Raw genomic sequence first — 10111 nt, 5'->3', positions numbered from 1 at the left:
GGATCTCACAGGGGAGGGACCAACCACGTGCTTGTTCTCAAAGGCCTCATGACCATGGGAGGTCACAGGACATCACTTCCTCCTCCTGTGCCCACAGCACTGCTGGCTGCTGGCCCACGTACGGCCGTAAGCCAGATTTTACACTATGCGCTGCAGGCTTCTCCACAGCCCTCCATAAAATGGACAAGCTCAGGTAGCTCTCAGCATCGTCCCCAGGATCCCAAATCCCTGCTGCCAGCTGAGGCTGCGTGTGCAACACATGGTGCAGGAGCATGGGGGTGGAGTGCTGGGCAGGAGGCAATGACCTGGCTGCCACAGTGGCCAGGAGGAGGCCAGCATGGTTTACACCCTCGTTTCTCCAGGGCTCCTGACTCAAGTGTGCCCAAATTAGCTCTTCCCATAAGTAACTTTGATATTTCCAGTGGAAATCATGTAACTGCCACATCTGTTTTTAAAATCAGGGTTGCTCTGACCTGTCTCCTTGTTTGTGTGGACAGGCAGGAGATGTTTGGAAAGCCCCATCTGACTCTGCTGTCCTGGTGGTGAGGGCTCAAGAGGAGGGACCATTGGGCAGGTATCCTTCCATCCCAGGTGCTGAAGGATCCTGTCCCACCAGGGGATGGGCATGGCTTTGAGATGACACCACAGGGCTGGCCAGGAGTTTAATGTGGGAGAACATGGGTGTAGCAGGAATAATTATAATTCCCCCCTGGAGCCTGGCAAGCTCTACATTTCAGCTCCCATCTGAAGGGCAATGTTCTCTGGTCTGAGAATGGCTGTTTTCATGTCACTGGTGTCTTCCCACAGCCAAAAATCTGCAGGCACTGGGAAAACCCCGGTGTTAATGTGAGCAGGACCAATGTCCCCTGCCTGGCCATGCACCACAGCACTTGCCAGTCCCTCTGTCCTCGGTGCGGCTTGGGCAAGGCTTCTGTGTCCCCAGCAGCCACGGGAAGGGAAGGGAAGGGATGGGATGGGAGTGTGCCGGCGTGCCCCAGCCCCGCGGCTGCCCGCCCTGCCTGCGCAGGCAGATGGCTTTTGCAGGGCGCTCCGGATGTTGGAGCCAGGCTATTTTGGACCACGTGGGCGTCTGAATTCCAGGCGAATCCCCGGCTCAAAAAAAAAAAAAAAAAAAATCCCAACGCCTGCCAGGGTCCCCGGAGGTGGAAACGCTGCAGCTCGAGTGTCCTCGTGGTTCTCCTGCTGCCTGGCACGTAGGCGGGACTCTGGCTCCAGCCCCCCCGCCCCTGCGGCACAGACCCCCTGTGCCCGCTCTCCCTCCCCCTGGCAAAGGCTGTGACACCCGGGTGGCCGTGGTGTCCCTTGGCACGATGTGAGCCGCTCCTCAGCCCCCAGAAGGGTCACTTTGGGTGGGAGTCTGGCTGTGCTGCCTTCCTGCAGGCTGGGGGATGCTTGCCAGTGCCCGGGGCTCTGCACACACGCTCCCCCCTTGCTCCGCAGTGCCTGGGTGGGAGAGGGCAGAGCGAAGCCGGCTTCCTGCCCTTCTCCCAACCGCCGGCGCGGCGTCTGTTTGCTTTGAGGCCCGGGTCCCTCCTGCCAGGACATTCCCGGGCAGCAGCCGCTGCCGTTTGCACAGGAGCCGGGGGGACACCCCGGACCCCCCCGGCCACAAAGGCGGGTGCCTCACGCCTGGCCCGCACCCGCGCCCCACTCCTGGAGCGCCCCAGGATGCCACGCTGGGCTCCCACGAGGGACAGGAACCACCCAGTGACCCCCGTGGGCAGCGGGGGCTCGTGTCACCCCCCGGCCCAGCCCGTTCCAGGAAGGGGTGGCCGGTCCCCGCGTGGCTGCGGCATGTCCCCGGGGAGCGCGCCCAGCGTCCGCCATGTGGGAGACAGCTGGGGTTAAAAATTAACACCGCAGACCTCAGTGAAGGGGCAGCGGGGGCCGGCGGAGGGTACGCGCTGCCCGCGGGACCCCCGTCCGTCCGGGGACTCGGGGCGTGTGTAACCGGCAAGGTGGGGACTCCCGCGGCCCTCCAGCCGGGAAGGAGGGGCTGCGGTGTCCCCTGGGCTTGGCTGGACACGGACAGAGCTCTGTGTCCCTGCAGCAGGCAGCTGAGCATGGTGGTGGGTCACTCCGACCTGCTCTCTAGGTCTCACCCAAAAACCACCAGCTGCTCCAGCTCTGCTTTCCAGCACCAGCAGGGCCAAGGGGTTTGTACCCGTCTGACCCCAGCTTGCCAGAATGGGGGGGGTGTCTCCCAGCATCGTGCCTGGAGGAGCTGGGGTCCCCCATCCAGCCCCTTCCCCAAAATCAGGGATGTCACCAAGGTCTGGGGCTCCTGACACAGCATCTGGCTGGATTTGGGTGCCTTCCACCAGGAGCCACCCAGCACCCTGCATGGAGGAGGTGACAAGGCAGTGCCAGCTCTGTAACCCACTTGGATGGCAGCAGCTGGGCTGGAGGAATTTGGGGTTGGGAATTTTGGAGGTGTGTTTGTGCTCTGGAGACTGTTGGGATGCATGTCCCAGTCACACAATCCTGGTAGACCCCCAGCCACTGTCTCATGATGTCCCACTGCAACTCTGGGGAGGGGGACATGGACCTGCATGACCCCCCCTCACCGCTGCAGGGTCAGGCTGCTCTGTAACACCTCCATGTGCCACCCCCAGTTATTCCTGGCTCTTCTGGAGCCGGGCAGAGCTCCTGGGTTTGTTCCCCAGCTGGGGAGGGGGCAGTGCAGACCCCACTGCCAGAGCCCAAAGCCCAGCATTGGCGGGGGAGATCTTGGCCCTGGTTCTGGCAGGCAGCGAGCAGGGGCAGTGCTGCTGTTTGCTGACAGGTTTCTGCCCTGTCCCCTTGCCATCTGTCCCCATCCCCTGTCCCATCTTTCCCTGTGCCTTGTGCCCTCCATCCCTGGCACCATTGTTCTCCTGTCTCTCTGTCCCTTCACCCCTGTCCCATTTGCCCCTCATCCCTGCCCCTATTCTGCTCGCCCTTCAACCTTGTCCCACTTGCCTCCCCACCCTGGCCTCATCATTCTCCATCCTGTCCCGTCACCCTCCCTTCCATTTGCTTGTCATCCTCATCCTCATCATCCTCCATCTCTGGCCCACTCACTCTCCACCACTGCCCCCCTTGCCCTCCATCTCTGCCCCTCTGCCCTCCATCCTCATCCTCCTGTTCCCCGCAGCCCAGCATGCCATTGGAAAAGGCTGCAGTAGCAGACTGGAGGCTCAGGGACTGTGTCCCTTGTCCCTGTGCTGTGGGGATCTGCCTGTCTGGGAGCACTGGGGGACCCTCCTCTGGATTTGGGGGGCTTCCTGTGGCTGGAGAGCTGAGGACTGGGTGGTGGGAATGCTGGGGAGCCTGGAGGTTTGCTGGGGGGCACTGGGCCGAAGCCACAGCTTTGCTGCTGTTGCTGTCACCAAGTCCCAGCTTGGCTTTGTGCCTCAGTTTCCCTCCTCTTTGAGGATTCCACACCTCAGTAAAGGTGATTTGCCCACATGTAAGTTTTCCAAACACTCTGAGAAGTGAAATGCTGCTGTGTTTGGGGACCTTCAGTGGGTGGCAAACTCCAGGTGCCACTGCCACAGGCCCTGCCTTGCCAAAGGGGACATCAACACCCTGTGCTTCATGCTGCCATCAGGGGATTGTGTCATGTCCTTAGAAATAGCCAAAAAGGGGTAAAGAAAATGCTCTTGGTGAAGGCCACGTGGGTGAGGCGGTGCTGTATGCTGGGCAGTGTCACCTGGAGTGGTGCTGGTGGGATGCTGTCCCTTCTCCTGTGCCACCAGTGCCACCTGCATCCCATGTGCCAGGCACGAGGCTCCTCTGCTCCTTTCCTGGGGGGGCTGAGCGGCTGAATTGTGGAGGGAGGCAGGCTGGGAACACATAGAGAGGGCCAGCAGAGGAGCTGAAAGGGTGCTCAGGAGGATGGGACCGTGCTCCCCCATCGCTGCCACCCGGGAGGGAGATTTTTTGGGAAGCTGGAGCATCGTCACAGCACCCGCGGTTGCAAATCCCAGTGGCTAAATCTGCGAGAGGCGCATAATTAACGAGACGTGGATCAAATACAAACAGCGCATCCGCGCCGCTCGCCCCCCACCCCCCGCCCCATCGCAGATTTTTTTTGTTTCATTTCGAGGCGGGAGCGGGGTGGGAAGAGATTTCGCATTCCTGTGAAAAAAAAAAAAATCAACGGCAACACAAACCCAGTTTCATTTTTGTCAGGGTTTCTGCTTTTGAGAGGGTTTGGGTATTTTGCTGGCAACTGAAAAGGCTGCAGGAATTGGGGGTGGTGGGGTTTTTTTGGGCTGTTTGTCCCTGGAAAGCTGCTCTCGGCTGAGGAGTGGGGATATAAGTTTTTTTTTTTTTTTTTATCTTCCAATATTTCAGTGCCCACAACTCCAAGGGGAGAAAAAAATCCCCAAACCCAACAACAACTCTCCCCCTCAGCAGCAAAAAATTCTGGCAAAAAGTTGAGCAGGAAACTTCTGGGCCAAGAGTGTTATCCCCCCCCCCCCCCCGCCATCTCCGCCGCGGAGCCAAACCTCGGGATTTGTCCCCTCCCTCCAGCTGACTTATCGGACCATCGATTATTTGCTGTTTATTCAGGGGGATTTCAGCGATGTCCCGCTGTGAGACCGTGAGGTCCCTCCCGGTGGCGGCAGCAAGCCTGGGGCTCCGGGACGCTGGGGCTGGGGCTCCTCCCCAGAGCGATCCTTCCTGTGCGCCGGGGCCGCGGGTGGGATGGGGAGCTCTGCACCCCTCAGTCCCCTCCGCTGCACCTCGGCTGCCTGGGGGTGACTCTTTCTTCTGGGACCTTCTGCCACTGCACCCCACGGGGGGACAGAGAGATGGGAACGCTCTGTGGACACCCCACGGAAGGGAGAACAGAGGAACTGGCACCCCAGAGGGGATGCAGGGGGATGGGGGACCTGGAGGGGACACCCCACACTGGGGACAATGGGTGGAGCACATGCAGGGGTGGAATGGACGGATGGATGTGCGCCCCACAGACGGATGAGGAACATTCTGGGGATGCGGGTGCACGTGAGGGTGTCACCCCTCGGGGAACAGCGGGGCGGGAGGAGGGTGACACCCCAGAGAGAGGGTGGTGACATCCCACTGGGGATCGGTGGGGATTAGGGGCGGCACGGCTAAGGTGGAGGGGACATGGGTGAGGGGACATCATGCTGGCACCCAGGGGTGCGGCTAGGACTCGGGGTGCACAGTGGGGTGAAACCCGTGGGGGACAGGTGGCACATGGAGGGGGTGCGAACAGGATGGTATCCGTGGAGGTGGATGGGACACGGGGGGACACACTCCGATCTCATCCGTGTGTGACATGATGGGTTGGGACACCACGGTGACACTCGGGGGGGGGGGGGCGGGGGGGAGGCAGCTGGGACACGGAGGGCGACACACCGCAGCAACACCCGTGTGGGGTGTGCAACCCACGGACGGCACGGCACAGTGACACCCATGAGGGCATCTGGGACACGAGGGGACACACCGTGGTGACACTCATGGGGGAAGCTGGGACACGGGGGCGGGCAGGAACACCACGGCTACACCCGTGACGGGGGGGGGGGGGGTAGATGAGACATGGGGGTCACAGCGGGATAAAGCCCGTGGGGGTGGGTGGGACGCGAGGGTCACACGCAGTCCCCACGCGCGGCTCCGCGGGGTGTCCCCCGTGGGGGCGGCTGGGACGCCGGGGATGGGTGTAGCCGCACGGCGATGGGGGTCGGGCGAGCCGGGGCGGGGGACGTTGGCTGTGAGGGCGGCGCGCGCGCGGGGCGGCGGGGGGCGCGCGCGGCGTGTCGTGTCGCGGCGTGTCGCGGTGTCCGGCGGCGCGGGGCGCTCGGCCCGGTCCGGTCCGGGTTTTGCCGGCAGCCGCGGGCAGCGGCGGCGGCGGCGGCAGCGCCGTGCAGCGCGGAGCGGGGGCTGCGCACTCCCAGAGCGAGCGGCGATGTGGAGGTGGGTGTGCGGCGGCGGCGAGGCACCGAGCCCGCCTCGGCTACCCGGCCCCGGCCCCGGCCCCGGCCCCGGGCAGGTGCTGACCTCCCCTCCCTACCCCGCTCCCTTCCCCTCCTGCCCCCTTCCCGGCGCCCGGGCAGCCCCCGCCGCTCCCGGCAGCGCTGCCCGCAGCGCGGCGGCTCCCGGACCGCCGGTCGGTGCCGGTCCCCGGGGCGCTCCGGCGGTGGAGTTGGGGTGGGGGGTGTCGGGGGGCTGTTGGAGAAAGGGGAGGTGGTGGAGAAGAAAAAGTTTGGCGGGGGGATCCGCGGCTCGCCCCGCTGCCCGGCGCCGTGCCCGGGCTGCCCGCGGCGGCGGCGGGGCCGGAGCTGGCCGCCTGCCCGCCTGCCCGCGTCGGGCCCGGCCGGTGCTGCCTGCGCGGCGCCCGAGCGGCCCCGCCGCTTCCCGGGGATGGGAGGGGGGGGGAACGTCGGGGTAACGAGCAAAGTTTTTCTCGGTGCGACCGAACCCCGCTGCCGGTACCCGCAGCCCGGCGGGGATGCGCTGGGAGCCGTGGGGAGGGATGGAGTGAGCCCCCCACGTCTCCCCCCGCCGCCCCGGACCGCCGCGGCAGCGCCCGGTGGTTTCCCGGGTGACAATGGTGGCGGCGGGGCCGGGGGGCGGCGGGGGCGGCGGCGCCGGGGGGAGGCGGTGGGCAGCGGGGCCGGCGGTGCCACCCGCGGCGGGGCTCGCGTGGGGGGCGCGCGGGGAACCCCCACCCGGCCCCGGTGTCCGCGCGTGGGTCGCTGCCGCCTCCCCGGGGTGCGCCGGGCTCCCGCGGCAGTTTGGCTCCGCCACCGGTGCCCGGGCGCGGGGTGGCCGTGGGAGCGGCGCCGCTCGCCATCGCCCAGCCATGTGCGACAACTCACCCAACTTTATTATCCCCCCGGTTCCCAACGACCCCCCCCCGCCCCGCTGCGCCGTCAGACGGGATTCCCAAACCCCCTGCCCCCCCCACCCGCGGCGGGGAGGGTACCCCACGCGCCCCGACACCCATCGAGCCACCGCGATCGCACCGTGGAACATCCCTCGTTCGCACCGGCGTGGGTGCCACCAGCCCCAAACCACTGTGGGGGCTGTGGATTGTACCCAAATTTGGGAATTACGGCCTCAAACTCCGCCGAACCGCGGCCCCATGCGCCCCACGGAGGTGTGGGGTGTTCTGTTGTTGTTGTTGTTTTTTTTTTTTTCTCTTTTATTTCAATTTTATTATTCCATTTTTTTTTTTTTTCCACCGCATCCCGCAGCCGGCAGCGTCCTTTCTGCGGGGCCGGGGCTGCTTCGGGTCGGGTTATTCTTTGCTGGGATGATTGATTGGGGAGAGGAGGATGGGGGGGTGCCATGGGGGGTTAGGGGGTGGGATGGGCATGGGGGGGGGGGCATCCCACGCACAAACAAAGCTGCGCACACATCCTGCGGTAACGGCCCCGCGTGTGCGCTGACCCGGCCGGGCAACCTTCACCCCCCGCCGCTCCGTGCCGGGGGGGCCGGGGGAAGGATGAGGGATGCCGTGCTGTGGGAGGGCGGGTGAGGCCGGCTTTGGGGGGGCGTGGGGGGATGCCCATCCCGGCTACCTGGGGCGCGGAGCCGGGGCCGGCGGAAGTTTTGTTTCTCTGGAAACGGGCCCTGCTGTGTCAGCGGCCCCTTTGTGCCGCTTTGTCCGCGCCCCCCGGCCCCCAGCCCGGCGACGGGGCCGCACCTGGTGCTGCGGGGGTACGGGGACCCCTCCGGCCTCGCCGCCCGCCCCGTCCCCAGCGTTCCCCGGCCCCCGCTGCTGCCCGCGGGCTGCGCTGCATCCCCCGGCGGGGCCGAGGCGAGGGGGGTCGGTTGGGAAAGGGCGGGGGGTGACTCTCCCCGAGGTCCCGCTCAGCGGGAGCGCTGGTAGGCATGGAAACCTCGCTCCGTCCCTCCGTCTGTCCGTCCGTCCTTCGCGTTCCCAGCGGGAACAGCTCTGGGGAAACGGCTCCTCCAGCGGCCCCCGCGGGGCCGCCGCAGCGCATCCCCATCGGTGGCGGTGTCACCCCAAGTGTCCCCGCGCGGGGTACCCCGGAGATGCCCCCGGCGCTGCGCCCCCATCCCCGGTGCCGATACCGGCGTCGCCCCGTCGCGCTGGCAGATGTCGCGCCCTGACCTCGGGGACGCCGCCTGGGGGGGGCTGTGGGAGGGATGTGGGGGGGGGACACGGTGACGGGACGATGGGGACGGGGACGCGCCGGCCTGTGACAACAAAAGCAAAGTAACAAAGGACCCGCCGGTGCCGCTCAGAAGTTGGTCCCGGCGCCGTTCGGGGCTCGGTGGCCCCGGGGGCAGGGTCGGGGGGGGGACGTTTGCCTGGCGGGAGGTGCAGGCAGGGGGTGGGGGGGTTGTGCCGGGCGTCACGAATGTCCCCGTGTCTCCCCCCGCGCCTCGGTGGGAAGAGGCTGGAGCCGGCCGAGGCGTCCTTGACATGGATTTTGTGGTGGGGATGCGGGCAGCCGGCGCCGCGCTGCCAGGCACTGCCCGCACCTCCCGCGCTCCCGCCTGTGCCTCCTGCCCGTGACACGGGCTGGGTGGGCAGGGGAGATGAGCTCTGGGTGCTGCACCCCACAATTCAGCCTGTCCCTCCTCAAACCTCCGTGGCAGAGGTTTGTGCCAGAGGAGATGCTGTGGAGGTGGGGAGGTGTTTTGGGGATCCCCGACCCCGGGTGTCCCTCAGCCACTGGCATCCCCTGGTGGTACCAGGACCTTTCCAGGCAGGTAGCAGCAGTGCAGGTGCTGCTTGCCTGCATCCTGGGGATGCTGCAGGGTTTGGGGGTGACAACCTCTCCCCAGAACTGTCCCCTCTGAGAAATCTGTGTGGGGCACTGGGGTGACAGCCGGATCCGGGCTGCTTGGCCCTGGCAGCCAGCACCTGGCACGTCCTGGTGTGTCCATGCGAGGCTTGGCTGAGGTTGGATCCAGCCCCAGCTGGTCCTGGACCCTCCACCTCCCCCAGCAGGGATATTCCCTGGGGTGGCCACAGCGATGCCACCGTTCTCCTGCCTCCCTGTTTTGTTTTCCCAAATCCTGGCTGTAGGAACAACCTCTTGATTAAGTGTATTAATAGTTAAACTTTCAGCTCATAGCTTAAACTCACCAGACCACGAAAAGCTCCCTCCTTTACTCATGCTCTGGTGCTCAACTAAAATATTGCACTCAAAAGCCTTGTTTCTTTTTTTTTTTTTTCCTTTCCCCTTCCTTTTCCCCTGACTCGGCTTTGACTCCTGGGAGCGTGGGGGATCTTGTGGGACTCCCAGTTGTCACTGCTGCCCCTTGCCACCACCTCTCTGCACAGAGCCCAGGCATGGAGCATGGGTGTCCCCAAAGTGATTGGTGCTCTTGAGATTCATCCAGGTTGGGCAGGAGGATGGGAGCCACTGCCCCAGGTAGAGGCTGGCCCTCCACCCAGTTGGGGACATGAGAATGGATGGGCTGTGGTGGCTTGGGAAAGGATGGAGATGCTGGCAGTGGATGGTGTGTGGCATTGGCTGTTTTCCTGCCAGACAGGTGATGGGGAAAGAGGAAGGTGGGAGGTTCAGTCATGCCAAGTGCAAGATCTTGCAGCTGTGTGGGGACAGTCCCAGTCCTGGCACCAGTGAGGGAATGGATAGGCTGGGAGCAGCCCTGCAGAAAATGACTGGGGGTGCTGGTGGGTGACAGATGGGACATCAGCCAGCACTGTGCACTGGCAGCCCAGAAAGGCAAATGTATCCTGGGCTGCACCACGGGCAGTGGGGTGAGGAGGGGGTGCTCCCCCTCTGCTCTGCTCTGGGGACACCCCCTTAGGGCACCACATCCAGCTGTGGCATACTCAGCACAGACAGATGTGGGGCCTGTTGGAGCAGGTCCAGAGGATGCCACGGAGAAGGTCCAAGGGCTGGAGCCCCTCTGCTCTGGAGACAGGCTGGGGATGTTCAGCCTGGCATAGAGAAGCCTGCAGGGTGACCTTAAAGCTCCTTCCAATGCTCCAAGGAGTTTCAAGAGAGCTGGAGGGACTTTGGACAAGGACCTGGAGTGACAGGACAAGGGGTGAGAGTTTTAAACTGTAACAGGTCAGGGTTAACTTGTACATAGGGAAGAAATGTTTTACACTGAGGGTGGTGAGGCC

At 64.6% G+C, this 10111-nt stretch overlaps 1 protein-coding gene across 2 annotated transcripts in view; it reads left to right on the top strand.

Moving 5' to 3' along the window:
* The first annotated feature begins 5788 nt into the window (after positions 1-5788).
* The window catches only part of CXXC5 (CXXC finger protein 5), a 36275-nt gene continuing 31952 nt past the window's right edge, over positions 5789-10111 (top strand). The window contains exon 1 of one of the 2 annotated variants that reach the window (XM_068205574.1): positions 5789-5949. The gene's annotated coding sequence lies outside the window, so the exon portion shown is untranslated. Of the gene's footprint in view, positions 5950-6003; positions 6026-10111 lie in introns of those variants that run through there. The other variant, XM_068205575.1, reaches the window with a different exon arrangement.

Source organism: Anomalospiza imberbis, chromosome 15, assembly GCF_031753505.1.
Source record: "Anomalospiza imberbis isolate Cuckoo-Finch-1a 21T00152 chromosome 15, ASM3175350v1, whole genome shotgun sequence".
In the NCBI taxonomy this organism is placed as follows: domain Eukaryota; kingdom Metazoa; phylum Chordata; class Aves; order Passeriformes; family Viduidae; genus Anomalospiza; species Anomalospiza imberbis.
Note: the sequence above shows the minus strand (reverse complement) of the source record. Positions and strands in the feature narration are given on the sequence as shown.